This window comes from Rhinoraja longicauda, chromosome 6, assembly GCF_053455715.1.
Source record: "Rhinoraja longicauda isolate Sanriku21f chromosome 6, sRhiLon1.1, whole genome shotgun sequence".
Taxonomy (NCBI): domain Eukaryota; kingdom Metazoa; phylum Chordata; class Chondrichthyes; order Rajiformes; family Arhynchobatidae; genus Rhinoraja; species Rhinoraja longicauda.
The window spans coordinates 47025574-47037038 of NC_135958.1; positions in this window are offsets into that span (position 1 = coordinate 47025574).

The window sequence follows — 11465 nt, forward strand, 5'->3', positions numbered from 1 at the left end:
TGGTCACTTTAATTTCATGTTTCATGTATTTTGTGTTTTTATGACTGTTGGCAGATCAATTTCCCTCCTGGGATAAATAAAGTTCTATTGTATCATATACCCATACCGAATATAATTATCGATAGACACAAAAGGCTGGAGTAACTCAGCGGGTCAGAAGCAGCTCTGGAGAAAAGGAATAGGTGACGTTTCAGGTCGAGACCCTTCTCCTGTCTGACCCGCTGAGTTACTCCAGCTTTTTGTGTCTATCTTCTGTTTAAACCAGCATCTGCAGTTCCTTCCTACACATTTCGAACATAACTATTTTGTGTGTGTTTAATTATTATATGAATTGGGACGGAATAATCAAATTCTAACTTACTGCAGCTTTACAGGCATATTAATACAATAACATAACAAATAAATGAATATAAGGAACTGCAGATGCTGGAATCTTGCATAGAGCACAAAAAACAGGAGTTACTCAGCAGTTACCTGCATGTCTGATCTTGTGGACCCAGCTGTGAGATATAAATATAATTTATTGTATTATTGTATGTAATACTAGGTAACCAGACCATAATAGTACAAACCAAAGTAGGTAGGGTAACCTAAAGAAAATCCAGAGTAGATTAGTGTGTGGGTAGGGTTGTGACTTGGCTCAGGCAGTGGGATTCAAGTGTTGATGGAAGGAAGATCCCTGTACAAAAGGGACGGGTTACACCTTAACAGCAGGGGGACCAACATTCTGGCAGGTTGGTTTGCTAGTGCTACAAGTGTGGCTTTAAACTAAGTAGTGGGGGGGAGGGGTTGACAAACTGGGAATATGGAGATGGAGTTAAAAGGGAAGCAAATACAGGAGAAATTGCAAAGGACTCTCGAATGAATGGGAAGGAAAGTTCTAGAAGGGATAAGAGAGTAAGGTCAGGGCCAATTGTGACCGGTGTGAGAGGGGAGGTGAATACGGAAATTAAAGTGTTGTATTTAAATGCGCGAAGTATAAGAAATAAAGTGGATGAGCTTGAGGCTCAGTTAGACATTGGCAAGTATGATGTTGTGGGAATCACTGAGACATGGCTACAAGAGGACCAGGGCTGGGAACTGAATATTCAGGGGTAAACAACATATAGAAAAGACAGACTTGTGGGCAGAGGGGGTGGGGTCGCTCTGTTGGTGAGGAATGATATTCGCTCCCTTGCAAGGGGTGACATAGAATCAGGAGATGTAGAATCAGTATGGGTAGAAATGAGGAATTGTAAGGGTAAAAAGACCCTAATGGGAGTTATCTACAGGCCCCCAAACAGTAGCCTCGACATAGGGGGCAAGTTGAATGAGGAGCTAAAATTGGCATGTCGCAAATGTAATGCTACGGTGGTTATGGGAGATTTCAACATGCAGGTAGACTGGGAAAATCAGGTTGGTAATGGATTCCAGGAAAGAGAGTTTGTGGAGTGTCTCCGAGATGGATTCTTAGAACAGCTTGTACTGGAGCCTACTAGGGAGAAGGCAATTCTGGATTTAGTGTTGTGTAATGAACCTGATCTGATAAGGGGACTCGAGGTAAAAGAGCCATTAGGATGCAGTGATCACAATATGATAAGTTTTAATCTATAAATTGAGAGGGAGAAGGGAAAATCGGAAGTGTCAGTATTATAGTATAGCAAAGGGGATTACAGAGGCATGAGGCAGGAGCTGGCCAGAATTGACTGGAAGGAGGCCCTCGCAGGGAAGACGGTGGAACAGCAATGGCAGGTATTCCTGGGAATAATGCAGAAGTTGCAAGATCAATTTATCCCAAAGAGGAGGAAAGATTCCAAGGGGAGTAAGAGACACCCGTGGCTGACAAGGGAAGTCAAGGACAGCATAAAAATAAAAGAGCAGAAGTACAACAAAGCAAAGAAGAGTGGGAAGCCAGAGGATTGGGACTCTTTTAAAGAGCAACAGAAGATGACTAAGAAGGCAATACGGGGAGAAAAGATGAGGTACGAGGGTAAACTAGCCAATAATATAAAGGAGGATAGTAAAAGCTTTTTTAGGTATGTAAAGAGGAAAAAAATAGTCAAGGTAAATGTGGGTCCCTTGAAGACAAAAGCAGGGGAATTTATTATGGGAAACAAGGAAATGGCAGACGAGTTGAACCGGTACTTTGGATCTGTCTTCACTAAGGAAGATACAAGCAATCTCCCAGATGTTCTAGTGGGCAGAGATCCTAGGGTGACGGAGGAATTGAAGGAAATCCACATTAGGCAGGAAATGGTGTTGGGTAGACTGATGGGACTGAAGGCTGATAAATCCCCAGGGCCTGATGGTCTGCATCCCAGAGTACTTAAGGAGGTGGCGCTAGAAATTGTGGACGGATTGGTGATCATTTTCCAATGTTCTATAGATTCAGGATCAGTTCATGTGGATTGAAGGGTAGCTAATGTTGTCCCACTTTTTAAGAAAGGAGGGAGAGAGAAAACGGGAAATTATACACCAGTTAGTCTGACATCAGTGGTGGGGAAGATGCTGGAGTCAATTATAAAAGACGAAATTGCGAAGCATTTGGATAGTAGTAACAGGATCGTTCCGAGTCAGCATGGATTTACGAAGGGGGAATCATGCTTGACTAATCTTCTGGAATTGGAGGATGTAACCAGGAAAATTGACAGGGGAGAGCCGGTGGATGTGGTGTACCTTGACTTTCAGAAAGCCTTTGACAAGGTTCCACATAGGAGATTAGTGGGCAAAATTAGAGCACATGGTATTGGAGGTAGGGACAACAGGACCCCACCACTGGCCATATCTTCCCATCCCCTCCCCTCTCTGCATTCCGCAGAGACTGTTCCCTCCGCAACTCCCTGGTCCACTCGTCCCTTCCTACCCAAACCACCCTAACCCCGGGAACTTTCCCTTTCAACCGCACAAGATGCAACACCTGTCCCTTTACCTCCCCCCTCAACTCCATCAAAGGACCCAAACATTCTTTCCAGGTGAGACAGAGGTTCACCTGCACCTCCTCCAACCTCATCTATTGCATCCGCTGCTCTAGATGTCAACTCATCTATATCGGCGAAACCAAGCGCAGGCTCGGCGATCGCTTCGCTGAACACCTGCGCTCGGTCCGCATTAACGCAACTGATCACCCGGTGGCCCAGCACTTTAACTCCCCCTCCCATTCCCAGTCTGACCTCTCTGTCATGGGCCTCCTCCAGTGCCATAGTGAGGCCCGCCGGAAATTGGAGGAGCAGCACCTCATATTTCGCCTGGGCAGTTTGCGGCCCGGTGGTATGAACGTCGACTTCTCCAACTTCAGATAGCTCCTCTGTCCCTCCCTTCCCCTCCTCCTTCCCAGATCTCCCTCTATCTTCCTGTCTCCACCTATATCCTTCCTTTGTCCCACCCCCGACATCAGTCTGAAGAAGGGTCTCGACCCGAAACGTCACCCATTCCTTCTCTCCCGAGATGCTGCCTGACCTGCTGAGTTACTCCAGTATTTTGTGAATAAATCGTATTGGAGGTAGGGTACTGACATGGATAGAAAATTGGTTGGCAGACAGAAAGCAAAGAGTGGGGATAAATGGGTCCCTTTCAGAATGGCAGGCAGTAACTAGTGGGGTACCGCAAGGCTCGGTGCTGGGACCGCAGCTATTTACAATATACATTCATGACTTGGATGAAAGGATTAAAAGTACCATTAGCAAATTTGCAGATGATACAAAGCTGGGTGGTAGTGTGAACTGTGAGGAAGCTGCTCTGAGGTTGCAGGGTGACTTGGACAGGTTGTGTGAGTGGGCGGATGCATGGCAGATGCAGTTTAATGTGGATAAGTGTGAGGTTATCCACTTTGGTGGTAAGAATAGGAAGGCAGAGTATTATCTGAATGGTGTCAAGTTAGGAACAGGGGACGTATGCAGGTACAGCAGGCAGTGAAGAAAGCCAATGGAATGTTGGCCTGCATAACAAGAGGAGTTGAGTATAGGAGCAAAGAGGTCCTTCTGCAGTTGTACAGGGCCCTAGTGAGACCGCACCTGGAGCACTGTGTGCAGTTTTGGTCTCCAAACTTGAGGAAGGATATTCTTGCTATTGAGGGCGTGCAGCGTAGGTTTACTAGGTTAATTCCCGGAATGGTGGGACTATCATATGTTGAAAGACTGGAGCGACTAGGCTTGTATACACTGGAATTTAGAAGGATGAGAGGAGATCTTATCGAAATGTATAAGATTATTAAGGGGTTGGACACGTTAGAGGCAGGAAACGTGTTCCCAATGTTGGGGGAGTCCAGAACAAGGGGCCACAGTTTAAGAATAAGGGGTAGGCCATTTAGAACTGAGATGAGGAAAAACTTTTTCAGTCAGAGAGTTGTGAATCTGTGGAATTCTCTGCCTCAGAAGGCAGTGGAGGCCAATTCTCTGAATGCGTTCAAGAGAGCGCTGGATAGAGCTCTTAAGGATAGCGGAGTCAGGGGGTATCGGGAAAAGGCAGGAACGGGGTACTGATTGAGAATGATCAGCCATGATCACATTGAATGGCGGTGCTGGCTCAAAGGGCCAAATGGCCTCCTCCTGCACCTATTGTCTATAAGATGTTCTTGAATCTGGAGGTCACAGTTAGCAGGCTCCTGCATCTTCTACCCAATCGTAGCAGTGGGGTGAGAGCGTGGCCAGGATGGTGTGAGTCTTTGATATACCAGTTGCCTTTTTTAGGTAGCGCTCCCTGTAGATCTCGTCGATGGAGGAGAGGTCAATACCTGTGATGGACCGGACAATGTCCACGACTTTCTACACCCCCCATCTATGTTCTTGTTCTTTGAGCTTCTCAACCAGGCTATGAGCAACCGGTCAGTATGTTTTCTACTGTATACTGTATGTTTTCTACTCCTCCCTGTCCACTGGCATCGTCCCGCCATCCCTCAAAATCGCTGCTGTCACCCCCATTCTGAAAAAACCTGGTCTAAACCCTGACACCCCAAACAACTTCAGACCAATCTCCAACCTACCCTTTCTGTCCAAAGTTTTGGAACGTGCTGTAGCTTCCCAACTCAAATACCACCTCTCTACCAATAACCTGTATGAAACTTTCCAATCTGGATTCCGCTCAAACCACTGTACTGAAACTGTGCTCCTCAAAATCACAAACGACATTCTCCTCTCCTCCGACGCTGGCAACCTCAACATCCTCATCCTACTTGACCTCAGCGCCGCCTTTGACACCATAAATCACTCCATTCTCCTCACCCGACTTGAAACCTCCCTTAACATCACCGGCACAGCCCTATCCTGGTTCAAATCTTACCTCTCTGACAGACACCAGTTTATCTCCATTAACAACTGTAAATCCCCCACCGCTCCCCTCCCCCAAGGTGTCCCCCAAGGCTCAGTCCTTGGCCCCCTCCTCTTCATCCTCTACCTGTTCCCCCTTGGTCAATTAATCCGCCGTCATGGTCTCAACTTCCACTGCTTCGCCGATGATATCCAGCTCCTCATCTCCACCAAGTCAATCTCCCCCACCACACACTCTACACTGACAAACTGCATCACTGAAATAAAATCTTGGCTTCAATCAAATTTCCTCAAACTCAATTGCAACAAATCTGAAATCATCATCATTGGTCCAAAGACGCTCACCAAATCCACCCAAAACTTCATCCTCAACATTGATGGTCTCCCAGTATCCACCTCACCTCACATCCAGAATCTTGGAATCATCTTTGATCAAGCCCTCTCCTTCGACAAACACATCAAACACATCACAAAGACAGCCTTCTTCCACCTCAAAAACATTGCCCGTCTCCGTCCATCCCTCTCCTCCACAGCTGCAGAAACCCTCATCCACGCCTTCATCACCTCCTCAAAAATCATCAGTAAACTTGATCAGGTTGAATGGTCTTATTTATTTTCGGTGATGGAAAATATGCAGCTTGGGGAGAAATTCTGTACATGGATAAAACTGTTATATACAAATCCCACGGCCAGAATATTTACAAACCAAAGGTTGTCATCGAAATTTAGCCTATCTAGAGGTTGTAGACAAGGATGCCCGTTATCCCCATTATTATTTGCGCTTGCTATTGAGCCACTGGCAGAAAGAGTTAGGGGGCATCCGGAAATACATGGATATAACACAAAGGACACAGTGAATAAAATTTCTCTATACGCAGATGACGTATTAATTTACATTACAAAACCAGAAATTAGTATTCCAAACTTATTAAAGCTAATAACCCAATTTGGTTCACTTTCAGGATACAGAATAAATTGGAATAAAAGCGAAATTATGCCAATAAGGGAACATAATAAACAGATAATACAACAATTTCCATTTAAAATAGTAAATGAAAAATTTAAATATCTAGGTATCTATGTAACTAAGATATATACATCATTATTTAAAGCAAATTTCCCCCCATTACTGAACAAACTACATAAGAATATTCAATATTGGAAAACACTCCCTATCTCAATGGTTGGCAAAATTAATGCCATAAAAATGATTTTTTTACCGCAAATATTATACCTTTTTCAGACAATTCCGATATATCTGACAAAAAACTTTTTAAAAAAATTGGACTCTATTGTTAATGATTTTATCTGGGATTATAAGAATCATAGGATAAACAAAAGACACTTGTGTAAATCAAAAATAAATGGAGGCCTGGCTTTACCCAATTTTTTGTTTTATTTCTGGGCAGTTAATATTAAAAATATGAATTTCTGGTTGGAAGAAATAGATCATCAACCAGACTGGTTAAAAATGGAAAAGGAAGATTGTTTACCTTTTGATATTGGTTCGATATTATTTGCTACGTCTAAATTAAACAAAAAAATTTATAGGGAAAACCCTATAATATTTAGTGCTATACGAATTTGGAAACAATTAAAAAAGACATTAAAATTAGATAATTTATCACTTTTTCTTCCAATTGTGAATAATCCTTTGTTTAAGCCTTCATGGGTAGACGGGGGTTTTACACAATGGAAGGATTATGGAATTAAAAATATGGGACAACTTTATAAGGAAGGCACCTTTCTGACATTTCAGGAGTTGCAACAGACTTATGGTCTTCGTGGAAATGATTATTTCAGATATCTTCAACTTAGAGATTATGTAAAATCGAACTCCCAAAATTTTCGAATTAGAAATTCAGAAATTCTTGATGAATGTTGGAACAAACATCCTAATACAGAAAAATTAATATCTTATATATATAATATCTTATTAGACAGTGACATTCCCTCCACGGACTTATACAGACAAAAATGGGAAAAAGAATTAAACCAAGTAATTACGAAAGATACTTGGGAAGAAAGTTTGCAACATATACATCAGTGTTCACTAAACGCCAGACATTCTCTAATACAATTTAAAGTAATACATAGGTTACACTATTCAAAAACAAAACTACATAAAATTTTCCAACATATCTCACCTAAATGTGATAAATGTCAACATTTAGAAGCTACATTATTTCATATGTTTGCAAACTGTATAAAAATTAAAAAATTCTGGGTAAATATTTTTAGCATAATATCTAAAGTAACCAGCACACAATTGGACCCAGATCCAAAATTAATTATACTCGGAATATTAGAATTAAATCAAACATTTAGAACAACACAAAGAAACTTTATGGATTATAGTTTAATAACAGGAAAAAAATTAATTCTAAAATTTTGGAAAGGCCCTACGGCCCCCACAATCAAAATGTGGATTATAGAAATGACGGAGACCTTAAACGTGGAAAGAATCAGATTTTCCCTGTTGGACAAACAGGAATTATTCATTGGAACATGGTCTCCTTTTATTGATTACTTAAAGGGTCAGAATGGTTCAGCACAGGAACCTGACTAGCACTCGGACTAAAGAATGGATGAAATGCTATACTTTGAAATGTACGAATATATCTCGAAGGAAGTTTTTGTTATTTTAATAAATTTCTCCATTCTTCTTTAACTAACTTTTTCCTTATCTTTATAATTTGTTTTTGTTTTTGTTTTTATTTTTCTTCTCTCTCTTTTCTTTCTTTACTTCATCTATTTCTTTAGTTCTATCTAGTTTTTTAAAAAAAAGGGGCAAAAGGTATTGGAGACAATATAATAATAATTGACAATATTATCAATTTAAAAATGTATGACTGTAAGTTATGTACCTATCTCCAATAAAAAATTTATCTTAAAAAAAAAAAAAAAATCATCAGTAAACTTCAATACATTCAAAACTCCGCTGCCCGTCTACTCACCCACACCCCGATCCGTGACCATATCACCCCCGTCCTTTATAAACTCCACTGGCTCCCCATCCCCCAGAGAATCCAGTACAAAATCCTCCTCATAACCTACAAAGCCCTCCATAACCTGGCCCCATCCTACCTGACCGACCTCCTCCACAGGCACACTCCCACCTGCACCCTCCGCTCTGCTGCTGCCAATCTCCTATCCCCCCACATCCGGACCAAACTCAGATCCTGGGGGGACAGGGCTTTCTCCATCGCTGCTCCCACCCTATGGAACTCACTACCCCAAAACGTTAGAGACTCCTCCACACTCACCACATTCAAAACATCGCTGAAGTCTCACCTGTTCAGTACTGCCTTCAACCACTGAAGGTCACCTCACCTTCTGTCTCCTTTCTCTGTTCGTTTATTTATTTACTTATTTATCTATTTATTAATTTCCCTATGTTCTCTAAATCTCTGTAAAGCGTCTTTGAGTATATGAAAAGCGCTATATAAATAAAATACATTATTATTATTATTATTATACCTGCAGAGGTTAGTGGGATTATTCTGCAGAGGCAGCATTTACTGTAAATTTATTGTTTAATATGTATCCTAAACATGCCCAAATACAGAAGTTAACCTCCCACCGCTCACGTATGGTATGGTTGTAGTCATATATGGTTATGATTTGCTTGGATAGCAGGCAAAACCACGTTGTTCACTGTATCTCAGTATACATCGATGAGCCAAAACATTATGACAACTGACAGGTGAAGTGAATAACATTGATTATCTTGTTACAATGGCACCTGTCAAGGGGTGGGATATATTAGGCAGCAAGTGAACAGTCAGTTCATGAAGTTGACGTGTTGGATGCAGGAGAAATGGGCAGGAGTAAAGACCTGAGCGACTTTGACAAGGGCCAAATTGTTATGGCGAAACGACTGGGTCAGGGCATCTCCGAAATGGCAAGGCTTGTGGGGTGCTCCTGGTCAGCAGTGGTGAGTGCCTACCGACAGTGGTCTGAGGAGGGACAAACTGGCGACAGGGTGTTGGGCACCCAAGGCTCATCGATGCATGAGGGCAAAGAAGGCTATCCCGTCTGGTCCGAACCGACTGTGGGAAGACGGCAAGGCGGTCGAGGGAATATGATGCTCTGGGCAATGTTCTTCTGGGAAACCCTAGGTCCAGCCATTCATGTGGACGTCAATTTGACACGTGTCACCTGCTTAAACCTCGTTGCAGACCACTGCACACATTGTTCGGGAATGGTTTGAGGAACATGATGAAGTGTTCACGGTGTTGCCCTGGCCTTCACATTCTCCAGATCTCAATCCGATTGAGCAATTGTGGGATGTGCTGGATCGACAAGTCTGATCCACGGCGGCTCCACCTCGCAAATCACAGGACTTGAAGGATCTGCTGCTAATGTTTTGGTGCCAGATACCACAGGACACCTTCAGGGGTCTTGTAGAGTCCATGTCTTGGCGGGTTGGCGCTGTTTTGGAGGCACACGGAGGACCAACAGCATATTAGGGAGGTGGTCATAATGTTTTGGCTGATCAGTGTGTGTGTGTCAATAATAAACCCATACCATCGCAAAGGTTTAATGCCATTTTCATTCAAGTTTGGACCCTCTCAGGATCCACACACCAAAATATATTCTCAAAAGTACTGAAATATTTTCTCTTTAATAAATCAAATTGTTTTTGTGCTTTGGGTGCTGCACAGACTGCAGTTAGAATCATTTAACTACAGTCCGAAGGGTCTCAACCCGAAACGTCGCCCATTCCTTCTCTCCTGAGATGCTGCCTGACCTGCTGAGTCACTCCAGCATTTTGTGAATAAATATTCAACTACAGTATATGTGCAGGGAGAAATCCACTTATGAAGTCTTAAAGGAGGCGCAGTTGGTAGTGCTGTTGCCTCACAGTGCCAGAGCCCTGGGTTCGATCCTGACCCTGGTTGTTATCTGTGTGGAGTATGCACGTTCTCCTTGTGACCACATGGGTTTCCTCTGGGTAGTCTTGTTTCCTCACACATTCCAAAGGTGTGTGGGGTGTTTGTAGGTTAATTGGCCTCTATAGATTGTTGCCAGTGTGTAGGGAATGGATGGTAATGGTATTTATTTGTCACATGTACCAATGTACAGTGAAATACATTTCCGTGTACAGTTCAGTGCAAGTATCACTATACATGAGCACTTAGATATATCTTAGATATTTCAGATACAGTACAAGTGTATAGTAGTTGAACACTGTGACAGTATACAGAGTCGCCAACTTTGACTCCATTTTCAAGTCCCAGTTTGTAAATTCAGGGTTCTTGAAGACCTGTTGTCCTGGTGGCATTGCGGGGCCACCCTGGCCAAGTTTTGCCATGGTGGCCTCTGCTCAACCTCTGCAGGCCACATCCAGTGCACTGCTCAGCTTCTTGGAGCGGCACCCGGTCCAGCTGAGACCCAGGCTGCTGCAGGGGGTTCCGTGGCCCACTCCACCTTGGATGCAGTGCATTCACACTGCGCAGCTTGCCAGGATACATATGAAAGTGAGAATAATGGAACCGAGTATAAATGGCTGATTGATGGTCGGCAAGACTTGGTGGTCTGAAGGGACTGTGTCTTTCAATCATAGAATTAAATATACTGCAATCAATATCACAAGGCTGGTTATTTTAATAAATCTCCAATTAAGTTTCAGTTTCCTATCAAAGACTCATAGGTGGCAGAGATAGATGTGAGTGGTGTGGTGACAAAAATCTCCCCTTGTCTTTAACAACTAAAACATAAGTGGAAAAAAACCCCAAAATACTGAGAAAGATCAGAAATCATAACTTCTTTAATGTATTCCCATTCTCCTGATCATGTAGAAAAATGTAAGTAAAGATGTAATCTTGTGGAAATGATTGATCATAGGAAGTAAAGATGTAATCTTATGGAAATGATTGGGCATGATGACGAAAAGGTGAGGAACATGTCTCATTTTAAGAAATGAGGTAAACATGTAGGTATTTTTCAAAAATCACAAATCCAAAAAGACCAGTAAAAGAATAATGATTGTATTTATGTGTAAGAAGGAACTGCAGATGCTGGTTTAAGCTGAAGATAGGCACAAAAAGCTGGAGTAACTCAGCAGGATAGGCAGCATCTTTGGAGAGAAGGAATGGGTGATTTTTCAGGTTGAGACCCTTCTTCAAACTTGGATCCCTTTCACTATCCATTGGATTGCGGAGAAAAATATATGCATTTGCTGATAATACAAAACAAGATGGCAGAGTGGGTTGTGAGGAG